The sequence below is a fragment of the Lithobates pipiens genome, unplaced genomic scaffold (assembly GCF_037356315.1).
Source record: "Lithobates pipiens isolate NorthernLeopardFrog02 unplaced genomic scaffold, aLitPip1_a1.2 Scaffold_28, whole genome shotgun sequence".
NCBI lineage: Eukaryota > Metazoa > Chordata > Amphibia > Anura > Ranidae > Lithobates > Lithobates pipiens.
Window position 1 is genome coordinate 145,444,233 of NW_027507789.1, and position 14,357 is coordinate 145,458,589.

The following is a 14,357-nucleotide window of genomic DNA, read 5'->3' on the forward strand; positions in this document are numbered from 1 at the left end:
GATAATAGGAACACAGACCGGTGCTGCTGCAGACAGGCACAGGGCTAGATTAAGAGAGGACTCAGGTAAGTGTATAGGGTGGGGGGAGGGGGGTATTTGGAAGATTTTGTTTACATTAATGCAGAAAATACTTTAAGGTAAAAACCTTCTGAGTCTATAACCACATTAAATCCCTAACCATGAAAAGTAACAGGTTTGCTCACCGTACACATTTTTGCGCCATCGGTGTCCCATTGCAGAGATTTCCCTTTACTTCCTGTCCCATAGCTACACAGGAAGTGAGAGGAAATCTCAGAAAATTAAGGGAATTCTCCCCAGGTCACCAGAACTAGTGTCCCCATTGGAAGATTTCCTCTGTATTTCTTCTGGGGACAACCCAAAGTGTGGTATTTTCTTTTAGGCCGCATACACACGCGCGGACTGTTCGCCCAACTTTGTCCGTCCAACAGTTTCGGCAAACAGTCCGCTCAAACTTAGCATGGACGGACATGGCCACACACGACGGACGAACAGTTTGCTGAAACCGTGCGCGATGACGTGAACGGCACGCACGACGGGACGAAAATTTCGACGTCCAATACACTGCAATGCAACCTTCCGACGTGGAAATCCTTTCTGAGCATGCGCGAGACTTAGTTGGCCGAACAAGCCTACACACGAGCGAACAGTCCGCTGAAACCTTGTTTCAGCGGACAGTTTTTCGGAATTTCCGTAAGACCTTGTTCGTCCAACTGTCCGCTGAAACTGTCCGCTGAAGCCCCACACACGAGCGGACTGTCCGCCCAAACACTGTTCAGCGGACAAGGTTGGGCGAACAGTCCGCGCGTGTGTACGCGGCCTCACTGTCACCTTCAATGATAATGGTATACAGATCAAATAGAAGGTGAATCTCCCTAACAGGAGAACAGACAGCAATAAAAACTGGCAAGAATTCGGATCCCTCTGCATTCTAACCAATGCCAAAAAAAGTTTTTATACTTTAATTATATTCTTAATTTTTCCAACCTCGGAAGATAATTGAGATGATATAATTAGAGATTATTTTCTAGAATTGCTATACCGATGTATAGATTGTTAGCACATTCATGTAATACTTTCTGCATGAGTAAGCTATGTACAGTCACAGATGGGAACCTTGGAAGATGTGAACTGTCATTACAAGATATTTTGCAGGGTGAAATATTTTGTCAGATTTTCCTTGGAATGCTACTGAACAAAGATACCAGTTGGGTCTGTGTTGTGCCACCCTAAAATAAAAAATCCCATTAATATTCTTAAAAAATGTTAAAAAAATATATATATTTTTTTACTTACCAGAAACCCCTGTTGCTAGGCCGTCTTCCTAATCTGCCTCTTCCTATTCCGCGCTGTTTCTTCAGTTCCTTCTCTTCGCCGAGCGGCCCCGTGCCACAGAGGCCACCATTATCGCAAACAGTACCGCCGGCTCAAAAGATGGATACCTCGGTTGTGGCAGCAGCTGCTTCTGTTACTGAGATATCCATCTTTAAACTGCCGACGTATATGTACAGGAGCTGGTCGGAAAGTGGTTAATATGGAACTTGTTTTCCATGCACTAAACAATGGAAGTGCATAATACTTACCAAAGGGTCATCTAAGTGCTCAATCATTTGTTGTTTCTAGTCATTTAGATACCCCCTTCCACTTGTTGTGTATGGCATCTTTCTTGTGTATGTCATGGTTATGCAGTGATCTTCCTGTTTGCTTACCTCCCCTCATGTGTTCAGACTAAGAGGCCAGCCACTTCCACCTGGTGGTTTTTATAACCTCTCCTCTAAGCATGGCTCCACCCCAGGCCCTATCAGAGAACCTTATATTAACCTGTGCACTGCAAGCCAAGAGTGCTGATCAACCATTGTGTATTCCTTTGTGTGTTTAGCTTCCTGTTACCTGCCGTGTGCTCTTCTGTTGTTCCGTTACCGACTTTGGCATGTCTTTGACTATCCCTGTTTGCCTGTGATCCTGACCTTTTGGCATGTTCCTGACTATTCCTGTCTGCTTGTGGCCCAGACCTTGGCTTTGTCCCTCACCATCCCTATCCTTCTGTTGCCTACTGTGGGTGTGAGCTGGGGGACCCTGGGGGTCGCGACCTGGAGCCAGTTGCAGCCAAGTCCATCCTCACCACTCGAGGCTCTGGTGAACACCTGCTGGCTCTTAGACTCCGCACACCAGGGAATCTTACGCTCAAACCCCGGTGAGACCTGTCTCCCGTCCGCAGCAGTCAGCTGTAGGGTCCACAACCTTGTGGTGCACTCCTGATCCCTACGGTGTGCATCTGTCACCTCACCTCAAGGTGACCTGACAGTTTGATCAGCCATGGACCCGGCTGACGTGCCGCTTCCTGCAGATGAGGGCTGCCCCTCTGTGGGAACTGAATGATCCAGTGGTTTTTAGCCTGTCTGATTTCTTGAAACTTTTTCGGAATATCTTCGAGGAACCGGGTCGTGTCTCCTCAGCGGCTAGCGCTCTTTTACGTCTCTGTCAAGAGTCCGCGTCTGTGGGACAGTATGCTCTTCAGTTCTGTATCCTCACAGCTGAATTGAGCTGGAATAATGAGGCCCTAGTTGCAACCTTTTTACATGGCCTCTCTGATAGAGTGAAGGATGAATTAGCAGGAAGATCCCTTCCTGCTGATCTGGACAGTGTCTTCACCTTGTGTAACCAGATCGATATTCGCTTTCAGGAGAGGGCCCTGCAAAAAAGACGCCAGCACTCCCCGTTCTTTAGGCAGTCTGAGCCCCCAGTCCCTTCTCTTCGATCCAAGGAGCACCCCCTGCCTACCGAGGAACCTATGCAGTTGGGCTGGACTAAGTTATCTCCCGAAGAACGTGCTAGGTGCAGAACTCTGGGCCTATGTCTCTATTGTGGGGCCAAAGGTCATTTCCGTGACACCTGTACTCTTCATCCGGAAAAACGCCCAGGGCTAATACATCTGGAAGGTGGAGTATTAGACCCTGAAAAATCACCTTCACCTTCTCGTCTTCTCCTTTCTGTGTTGCTTCATGTCAGTGCTTCCTCTCGTTCGGTCTCAGCACATCTGGATTCCGGAGCCGCTGCCAATTTCATGGATTGGGAAACTGCATCCTCCATGAGACTTACCCTTTTGCCCCTTACAACACCATTGGTGGTCTTGGCGATTGATGGCACGGTTCTCCCAGGGGGCCCTATCCGCTTTCAGACTCTTCCTGTTAAGATGTCAGTAGGGACACTCCACCAGGTGTGGATATCCTTCCTTGTCTTACCTAAGGCTTCATCTCCTATCATATTAGGTCTTCCTTGTTTACGGCTCCATTCTCCACACGTTGACTGGTCTGCTGGACAGATCCTGGCTTGGGGTTCCTCCTGTTCCTCTTCCTGCCTACTCAAGGGTACCCCAAAGGAGAAACTTCCTGTTACCACCATCCTAGTATCTTCTGCTCTTCCCGCTGTATATAGCAATCTCTGGGATGCGTCCTGCAATAGTCGGACTGATGCACTCTCTAGGTCATGTGGTGCTCTGGATGAGGGGCCCACCTATGAACCTGAGTTGATCATTCACTCCAGTTCTCATAACCATTTACCTTTGCCTGTCCCTAATCTCCCTTGGACGCACAGCCAGGCTAACTTGTCTGCAAGTTCCACAGTTGCTATGCCCTGTGATGCGATTGAGATGGTCGCTACACCTGACAATACTATTCAGTCGACCTCTGCACCAGTTATGCCAGTCCAGCCCATTCCCAATGAGCTTCCTGCTTCTTGTTCAGCACCTTCGGTGACCTGGCCTCACCCTACTGCTACTATGTCCGTTCATACCGGTTTAAGAGGCTCAATCCATCCTTTGGATAGAATACCTCATTCGGCCAGGAGGAGTTTTCAATCTTTTTCTCAGGGTTCTCTGCATCCTGTTGGTGTTGCAGCTATCCAGCTTGACTCTTATGACATGTCACATTCTAACCAACCTGACCTCAGGGATCCACTGACCTCTGCCCAGTCTGGTGGTCCTGTTATGGATGCCCAGCTCATCTTTAAGGGTGTGGGGGACCCTGCTCAGACTCCTGATCTTCTCATGCCCTTACCCATTCCTAAAAAGCCTTTAGTCTTCAAGTCCTCTCATCCTCTCCCTACCTCGGTTTCGGTCTCTGAGGATAATCTAAAATACGAGGTTAGTCAAGTTTTGGATTCCCGGCTCCGTAAAGGCATTCTTCAGTACCTCGTACTTTGGAAAGGGTTGGGCCCTGAGGAGAGGTCTTGGATCACTGCATCTGAGGTCTTTGCTCCTCATCTGTTGAGGAGGTTCCATCTGGAATTTCCCTTTAAGCCTGGACCCAGGCGGGGGAGGGGGAGGCCTCGTAAGAGGGAGGGTACTGTCATGGTTATGCAGTGATCTTCCTGTTTGCTTACCTTCCCTCATGTGTTCAGACTAAGAGGCCAGCCACTTCCACCTGGTGGTTTTTATAACCTCTCCTCTAAGCATGGCTCCACCCCAGGCCCTATCAGAGAACCTTATATTAACCTGTGCACTGCAAGCCAATGGTGCTGATCAACCATTGTGTATTCCTTTGTGTGTTTAGCTTCCTGTTACCTGCCGTGTGCTCTTCTGTTGTTCCGTTACCGACTTTGGCGTGTCTTTGACTATCCCTGTTTGCCTGTGATCCTGACCTTTTGGCGTGTTCCTGACTATTCCTGTCTGCTTGTGGCCCCGACCTTGGCTTTGTCCCTCACCATCCCTATCCTTCTGTTGCCTACTGTGGATGTGAGCTGGGGGACCCTGGGGGTCGCGACCCCGAGCCAGTTGCAGCCAAGTCCATCCTCACCACTTGAGGCTCTGGTGAACACCTGCTGGCTCTTAGACTCCGCGCCCCAGGGAATCTTACGCTCAAACCCCGGTGGGACCTGTCTCCTGTCCGCAGCAGTCAGCCGTAGGGTCCACAACCTTGCGGTGCACTCCTGATCCCTACGGTGTGCATCTGTCACCTCGCCTCAAGGTGACCTCACAGTGTATTAACTAGATCCTGAGTTTGATCCTTGTTGTGATTAAAATGGTATTTCTATATACCTGACAAAGACCAGCTAGAGGTATAACTAACGCAATTACAATACTCACAAAACCCTTTACTTAACACTGCAGTATTAAGGAGACAACAAGAAAAGGTGATGAGTCAAGATTACAGTTCAGCAGTTTTCTGGTGTATTGTGGGAGGGGCTGCATTTTATATGCACCATTATCAGCCAATAATTACATAGAACATGGGTGTGGTTAATACAGAGGCGTACATATCATTACATATCATCAATAATGAAACAGTCCATTACCATAATGCTATACAGTACATGCCTATAATGTAAATAACCTTTGAGACATAGCTGTCACAAGGTTACCAGGATGAAAATACCATCTGGTGATGACTAATACTTGGTTTCCCATCCCGAGTCTGTGTACCCCAATAAGAGGAAGGCGGGAGATACCACAACTTATTTATACATTATAGAATGCTCACAAAACACTTATGCAAGCAAGTTTATGTATGCTATTGTGATATAGCTAGACACTAGACATAAAGAACAAAGCTTCAAAATATGCTCTCAAAACTAAGTTAAAAGCATATTGCTCTATAGCCAGAACAAGATGGAGTCACTATTGTTCAGTCATATTAATACAATCCTGAGCAAATTACAGCTGTAAAAATATCAGCTAAGACTTGGGTCCCTTTCACATGGGTGTTCCTTATGTTGAAAAATGGACAATAGTGCATTTCTATGGGCAAACAAATGTAAACAGATGATCATCCGTTTACAGCCGTATCCACCCTTAGCCATTTTTTTTAACTGGATCAAAGCCCTATTTTTGTTCCATTAAAAAAACGGAACAAAGGATAAACTGAAAAAACGGTCAGTTTTTGCATCTATTTTTGTATTGGTTGTAAGGAGCCAGCACCCACCTCATCTCTGCTGTCAGGGGGGATTCCTGCTAATAACAGAAAGTGAACAGTGTGTAGTGTGTACTGCAGACAAGGAGAGAGTCATTGCCGGCTTTAAATGTAATTGCTGGCTCTTTTTTTTTCTTTTCTTTATAGTGCTGGAGAAGGAGCTGTCATTTGGCATTACCACTGAAGTAAAAAAAAGGGGTGGGGTCATGTGTGATGTCACCTGGTGTTTACTTTAGTGGTGTGCAAATGACAGCTCCTTCTCCTGTAGGGGCTTTTAAAACATCGCCTATGGAAAATATAAAATATAGGGTATTTACGTTTTTTTCACAGTTTCATGGGTGCAAGCAATTTTAAGGCTTGACAAGTTGGTTATCTATTTACTCATCTTTTATATTTTACCAAAAAAAATTTGGTAAATTATTTGTGTGCCCTAAAATGAACTAGTGTATTTTTTACTGAAACTTTGCATTTTATAAACCGTTGCGCTAATATCATGTGACATAAAAAATTGGGACTACAACAAATGTATTCTCTAGGGTGTTTGCTTTCAGGAAATTTATGTTTGGGGATTTTAAGTAACCTTCAGGCCTAAAATAATTTTTTAATAATGTAAACCAAAAATTTTTAAAAATTAAAAAAATGGCTCCAGGACTCAAGTGGTTAAGGACTTCAGCTAGTGGATGTAAGTAAAAACTGATGTAAACTGATGTAAACTGATCAGTTTTTTTTCTTTGAAAAAACGTGATTGAAATGATAAAGCAGACAGACTGCCACTGTGAAATGGGCCTTGCTCTGTACCACAGGAGTGGCTGCAGCAGCTCCTGTGTAAGGCCCCTTTCACACATGCAGACATTATGTCCGTATTTCATCCATCCGTTTGCGGATGAAATACGGACATACATGCATCCCTATGGGATTGCGGGTGTCTGCGGATGAACATCCGCAGACACCCGCTATTGTCTGCCTCCGCAATTCTCCGATTCTGCAGATGGAGGAAAATCCTATTTTTCTATCCGTCTGCAGAGCGGATCTGATGAACAGGGACAGACGGTTCGTGCTCATCCGATCCCCATAGAGGAGAGCGGAGAGCTGGCAGGGCGGTCCCTGCACAGTGTGCGGAGACCGCCGCCGGCTCAGCGGGGACAACGGAGCGATCCCCGCTGACCGAGCGGATCATCACCGGGCGGATCATTACTGATCCGCCCCGTGTGAAAGGGGCCTAAGGCTCCATTCACACATGAATGTACTGGAATCGCGGGCAGAATCGCAGCAAAACAAAGGACGTGTTTGTGATGCCATTATTTCTTCGCTTAGGTGTGAATAGAGCCTTAAATGATACTCTCAGAAATTGGAAACATCTGTGTCTAGAAGTGTCATAAAGAAATGCAATATAACCAGATTACTGCTAGACGAGCGGCGCTTTACCGCTAATGCATGGGTGGCCCCAGTGTGAAAGGAGTCTTAAACTTTTAAGCCCTTGTTGATTTATTTTTTGCTATTTTTTTTTGCCTTTTTATTTTCATAGTTACATAGTCAGGTTGAAAAAAGACACAAGTCCATTTAGTTCAACCAAAAAAAAAAAAAAACTCAATCCCATATACACAATTTTCATTATGTAAAAAAAAAATCATTAACATTTTTAGGAACTCTTTAATTTTGTTTTTCAGTGAAAAAAGGTGTACAAAGCATACAAATGATATGACAGATTGTCATAAAAAGGCATGCAGACCAAGGATGTACAAAGCTAACTGACAGTATACTGACTGGAATGGTACCAGCTGATTGGAGAAAAGCCAATGTAGCACCAATATTTAAAAAAGGACCAAAATACATCCCTGGGAATTACAGACCAGTTAGCCTAACATCAATAGTATCGATCGTCGTGGGGATACCCGCGATCGTCTCACAGAAGGAAGAATGGGGAGATGCTAATGTAAACAAGCATCTCCCTGTTCTGGCTAGTGACAGTGTCACTGATCTCTGCTCTCGGGAGCAGAGATCAGTGAGGTGTGTCACATGTAGCCACGCCCCCACAGTTAGAAACATGCCCCAGGACACACTTAACCCTTACCCTGCCCCCTAGTGATTAACCCCTTCACTGCCAGTGTCATTTACACAGGAATCAGTGCATTTGTATAGCACTGATTGCTGTATAAATGACAATGGTTCCAAAAAATGTGTCAGAAATGTCCTATGTGTCCTCCATAATGTCGCAGTCACAATAAAAATCGCTGCCATTACTAGTAAAAAAAAAAAATTATTAATAAAAAGGATATAAAACTATCCCCTATTTTGTAAACGCTTTTGCGCAAACCAATCAAACGCTTATTCCAATATTTTTGGTAAAAAAAAATAAAATGTAATAGAATACGTATCGGCCTAAACTGAGGGAAAAAATTGTTTTTTTATATATTTCTGGGGGATATTTATTATAGCAAAATGTAAAAAAGAATGCGTTTTTTTTTTCAAAATTGTCGCTCTTTTGTTTTTTATTTGTTTATAGCGGAAAAATAAAAACCGCAAAGGTGATCAAATACAACCAAAAGAAAGCTCTATTTGTGGGAAAAAAAGGACGACAATTTTGTTTGGGAGCCACGTTGCACGACCATGCAATTGTCAGTTAAAGCAACGCAGTGCCGGATCGCAAAAAGTGCTCCGGTCAGGAAGGGGCTAAAATCTTCCGGGGCTGAAGCTGTTAACAGTAATCAGCATGGATTCATGAAGAGTCTTTCTTGCCAAACAAATCTATTAACCTTCTATGAGGAGGTGAGCTGCCATCTAGATAAAGGAAGGCCCATAGATGTGGTGTATCTGGATTTTAGAAAAGCATTTGACACAGTTCCTGATAAACGTTTCCTGTACAAAATAAAGTCCATTGGCATGGACCATAGGGTGAGTACATGGATTGAAAACTGGCTACAAGGGCGAGTTCAGAGGCTGATGATAAATGGGGAGCACTTGGAATGGTCAGGGTTGGGTAATGGGGTCCCCCAGGGTTCTGTGCTGGGACCAATCCTATTTAATTTGTTCATAAACGACCTAGAGGATGGGGTAAACAGCTCAATCTCTGTATTTGTGGACGATGCCAAGCTAAGCAGGGCAATAACTTCTCCACAGGATGTGTAAACCTTGCAAGAAGATCTGAACAAATTATGGGGTGGGCAACTACATGACAAATGAGGTTCAATGTAGAAAAATGTAAAATAATGCATTTGGGTGACAAAAATATGAATGGAATCTATACTCTGGGGGAATATAGGGTGCAAAAGGACCTGGGGGTCCTAGTAGATGATAGGCTCAGCAATGGTATGCAATGCCAAGCTGCTGCTAACAAAGCAAACACAATATTGGCATGTATTAAAAAAGAGATTAACTCCAGAGATAAAACAATAATTCTCCCACTCTACAAGACTCTGGTCCTGCTGCAACTGGAGTATGCTGTCCAGTTCTGGGCACCAGTCCTTAGGAAGGATGTACTGGAAATGGAGCGAGTATAAAGAAGAGCAACAAAACTAATAAAGGGTCTGGCGGATATTAGTTATGAGGAAATGTTGTAAGCACTGAACTTATTCTCTCTGGAGAAGAGATGCTTGAGAGGGGACATGGTATCAATTTACAAATACCATACTGGTGACCTCACAATAGGGATAAAACTTTTTCACACAAGGAAGTTCTATAAGACATGTGGCCACTCATTAAAATTAGAAGAAAAGAGGTTTAAACTTAAACTACGTAGAGGGTTCTTTACTGTATAAGAGCGACAAGGATGTGGAATTCCCTTCCACAGGTGGTGGTTTCAGCGGGAGGGCTTCAATAGTTTCATAAAACTATTAGATAAGCACCTGAATGACCGCAACATACAGGGATATACAATACTGACATATAATCATACACATAGGTTGGACTTGTGTCTTTTTTCAACATCACCTACTATGTAACTAACAGATTTCTTAACAGTGAATATCTTTACAGTAAGCTTATTTCTCTTATTTATAAGAGAAAAATGACAAATAACCAATCAAAATAGGGGGGGGGGGACTTGTTGGGGAAGGGAACTGGGAAGAGGATAAGGATGAGGTAGGATGAGAAGATGAAAAGGGTGGGGAAAGGGAAGCTATTTTGTATAATATTTTCACAGTTCTTTGTACCTCAAACATAATTTCTCTTAAATTCACCGACCGACACAGCTCCTCTCTGTAACAAATGGGTTGTTAGCCTTATCACTAGGAGAATACTAGGCATAGTTGTAACACAACACTCAGAACTCCTAGTTCCACCCAGGGGGACGGTCCCTTGGGCTACAACCCTCCACCCTGCCAAGCAGCATCAGTTTTATTTTGCCTAGTAAAGGAGAAGGACCTAGGAACACTGCGGGCCCATCGGCCCGTGCTTTTTTTACGCAGAAGCTTGGGTTTTTGCGCAAGATGAATGATCCTGTGATCTACTATCAACAGCCGGCTGGGTGACAGACTGGATACCCTTATCCTTGTAGTCTCCCCAGTCTGGTCATCAAGCGTGTGCAGGTGGCAGCTACGACTCAGCAGGCCACGACAAAACCTCAGCTCCAGAGGTGGTCGGTGAGTTTTCATGCTTCGGGGCGTACATATGACCAGGCTACTGATGTCTGCGTCACAGTATGCTGAGGCCAGTAGCTACCCTGTACTGATCAGGAGCAGAACTACAATGGAATGTCTCCCAGCTCTTCAGGACTGGTAAGTACAGCTCTCCCTGCCTGGCGGGGCTGAGCAGCTGGGCATTCCTTGGGAGGTCGATTCGGGGGTCCCTCACATCCCTCTCTTCTCTCCCCTGTCCCTATCTCCCCTCCCCCTTACCCGGGGGAAATCTGCATGTGGTGCTGAGCGGTGTGTGTGTAAGATCCCTGAGGGCTTTCACCTGGGATAGGGGACTGGCTGGCTGTTGGTGTCCTGGATCCTGTGTGTTAAGCTTCCGGAAGGTGCCTGTGAGGGTCTGCTGTGTTTTCGGTTCAGCTCTGTGTCTCTGTCATATTCTGTCTCTGTCCCTCATGGAAGTTAGCAGACCGCCATTTTAGGTGTGGGCGAGGGCAGCATGTCTTTCTGGGCTTCAAGCGGCCATTTTCCCAGTGCTCTCCTATTCAGGACACTGGCGGCTATTTTCTAGAAACCTGAGCACGTTTTCAGTGTTCTCCAGCAGCAGCTTGCATGTGCTCTCACAGCCATTTTCCCTGTGTTTCCTGTCTGTTTACTGGACGCTGGGTGGCCATTCTATAGAAGCCTGAGCACGTTTTTCAGATCGTTTAGCACCCATTCTGACGACTGCCACTGACACAGGTTTTGTTTCCACTTCACCTGGGAGCACTCGGGGTCTACAGGTACTACTTGTGAACAGCGCAGAACTCCTCAGGGTGGTGAGTCTGGCGGGTTAGAGCCCCTCAGTCAGTGGCAGCAAGGAGAGTGGGACGGTCACTGTCCTAAGTCCCCTTTGGGTGGCAGACAGGGTAGGGTCAGCATGGCTTCAGAAACTGGTGTTTCTTCCCCCGAAATCCAGGCAATTGCAACCGGGTCACCTGCGGACTGCGCAGTACCCATGGACAACCTGATGGCGGTCCTCAATTCGTTCGTTGCCAAGATGGAGGCGGTGCATGGGAAGAAAGGTGCTAAAAAGTGGCCCCTGCCCACCCATCCCCCATCCTCTGGGGAGAGCTCTGACGCAGACTCGGGTCCTGTTGAGGCTGGTGACCCCTGCTCTGTCTTAAAATATAAAGGGAAATTGGGGGAAGGGGGAAGAGTTGGGACTTTATATGATAACACAACCCTCGGGTAGGATGGGACATACAATATAATATCTAAGTTAATCAAAGGTGACGATAATGGACATAATACAATGATGAATATGCATTTAATTGATACAATAATTATGACACAAATTTGTAAAGCATGGTTGAAACGTCATATAAAATAACATAGTAGACAAAGTATCATATAATGAAATCAATATAAGCAGTACATCCAGAATAGTCACGGAACAGTATAAATATCTAGTATTAAATAAATTGATGACAAATAAAACCCATGGTATGGACATGGTTGCTGTGTATCCACTTATCAGGAGCAGTTTAAATAGGGATGTCTAGAATAAATAATAAGTAAATAATTAATATTCATTAATTCACACAGGAAGAGAGGGAGCAGCAACTACAATCCTAGCACTCTTACCTGTGAATGTAAAATAGATTTGTAGAGAAACATTAAAATGAAACTATTGATAATGAAAGGCACCAGGGGATGAAAGAATCTGTCTTGTCAGACGACGCTGACAAGGACCGTTCGGACAGTGAGGATCAGTCCCCGTCCAGGTCCGTTGTTGGAGCCAGCCCGTTCGCCTTAGGTGTTCCCGTATCTGACTTATTTCTATAAGTTAATTTACAAGGAAGGGGGTCGCTCGCAACAGACCTTTTCGGTCCCCAAATACATGGCGGTGCATTACCCCTTTGAGGAAAGCCTTCTCAAAAAATGGTCGGCATCTCCGGTCGTGGACCCCTGAGTATCCAGGTTAAATAAAGTAACCACGATTCCGGTTGAGGGGACTTCTGCATTCAATTATCCCACGGACAGGAAGGCCGAGGCAGTGGCTCGTTCCTTGCTTACGGTTGTGGTGTCAGCCGTGCGACCTGTACTGGCATCCGCACTTGTGACGCAGATACTCACTGAGTGGGCAAAACGTTTGCACCGCGAATTGGGAGAGCAACAGGCTTCCCCTGTCTGTGTGGAACTAACAGACCAGGCATCCAAAAAAGCCCTGATGGATCTTCCCTTCCTTGGCGACCGGCTCTTTGGAGCCTCACTAGATGACATTATTAAAAATGCCACCGGTGGTAAGAGTACCTTACTTCCACCGGCCAGGAAGGCTAAGGAGCCACGCCGTAGGCAAGGGCCCTCCTTTTCCGCTCACAAACAGCTTTTTTGTCTGCCCGGAGCTTCGACAAAACGTCCCCAGCCTGACAGGACGCCCACGGACGGTCAAAAACGTCTCTGGAACTGCAAGCCTAACAAGCCTGAGAAACAAAGTGCTACCGCGTGAAGGTTTGCCCCCACCCATGTCTCGGGTGGGGGGTCGTCTTTGGGACTTTGCAGCCCGGTCGTCCTCCCGATTATCTGACCAATGGGTCTGCGATCTGATTTCCACAGGCTACAAGATAGAGTTTCTCTCTTGGCCCCAAACAGATTCTTCCCCTCCAGCATACCCGTATCCCCAGTTCGCCAGGAGGCCCTGTTTGGGGCAGTAAGGGATTTGCTGAATTGCAGGGTGATTATACCGGTTCTGGAATCGGAACGCTTCCAGGGATTCTACTCAAATCTGTTTGTGGTTCCCAAGAAGGAAGGGGTACGTCCAATCTTGGACCTAAAAGCCCTCAATCACTTTGTAAAAGTGCAGAGTTTCAGAATGAAATCAGTTTGCTCAATAGTCGCTGCACTCCATCAAGGGGACTCCCTGGCATCCTTAGACATCCAGGATGCGTACCTGCACATACCCATATGCCTTGGGCATCAAAAGTTTCTGCGCTTTGCAGTCGGGGAAGCTCACTATTAGTTTGTGGCTCTTCCTTTTGGTCTGGCATCAGCCCCCCGAGTCTTTACCACGGTATTGGCTCCAGTTTTGGCATTGCTGTAACAACGTGGGATCCCGATAATGGGATACCTAGACGATCTCCTCCTGAGGGCATCTTCCGCCTCAGAATTAAAGGAGGATGTGGCGATCACCATGCAGACCCTGCACGAATTTGGGTGGCTTTTGAACCTAAAAAAGTCGGTGATTGTGCCGACCCAACGTCTGGAGTACCTAGGCTTGCTGCTGGACTCCAGGGAAGCAAGAGTTTTTCTCCCTTCAGACAAATGCAGACTCTCAGATCCGCAGTAAAACTGCTGATGAACCGCAAGTAGTCGTTGCTCCGCTTTTGCATGCGAGTACTGGGGCTCATGGTAGTCTCCTTCGAGACAGTACCTTATGCCCAGTTCCGCATCAGAGTCCTGCAAAAGGAGATTTTGACAAAATGGGACAAATCTCAGTTGTCCCTGGATCGACAGATCCAGGTGAGCCAGTCAGTCAGACTCACTGATCTGGTGGTTGAGGTCCCCGGGGATTCAGTCTGGAAAATCGTTCCTTTCTCTGAAATGGACGGTGATCACAACGGACGCCAGTCTATCCGGCTGGGGTGAAGTGATGGGCGTTCAGTCAGCTCAGGGCCTCTGGTCGACGGAAGAATCCAAGTTGCCGATCAATCTGCTCGAATTGAGAGCGATCAGGCTGTGCCTCTACACATGGAACTGGGGTCTGTCGGACTCGGTGATTCCAACTATGTTGAGAGCACAGAAATCTTCTTCTCAGAAGATATACCATCGTACCTGGAAGGCCTACATCTCCATGTGTGAGGAGAAAGGATGGCATCTGCACTCC

General features: G+C 46.2%; 1 protein-coding gene across 4 annotated transcripts in view; it reads left to right on the top strand.

The window, feature by feature from the left end:
• The window catches only part of GGA3 (golgi associated, gamma adaptin ear containing, ARF binding protein 3), a 198,585-nt gene that overhangs the window by 129,232 nt on the left and 54,996 nt on the right, over positions 1-14,357 (top strand). The window lies entirely within an intron of this gene.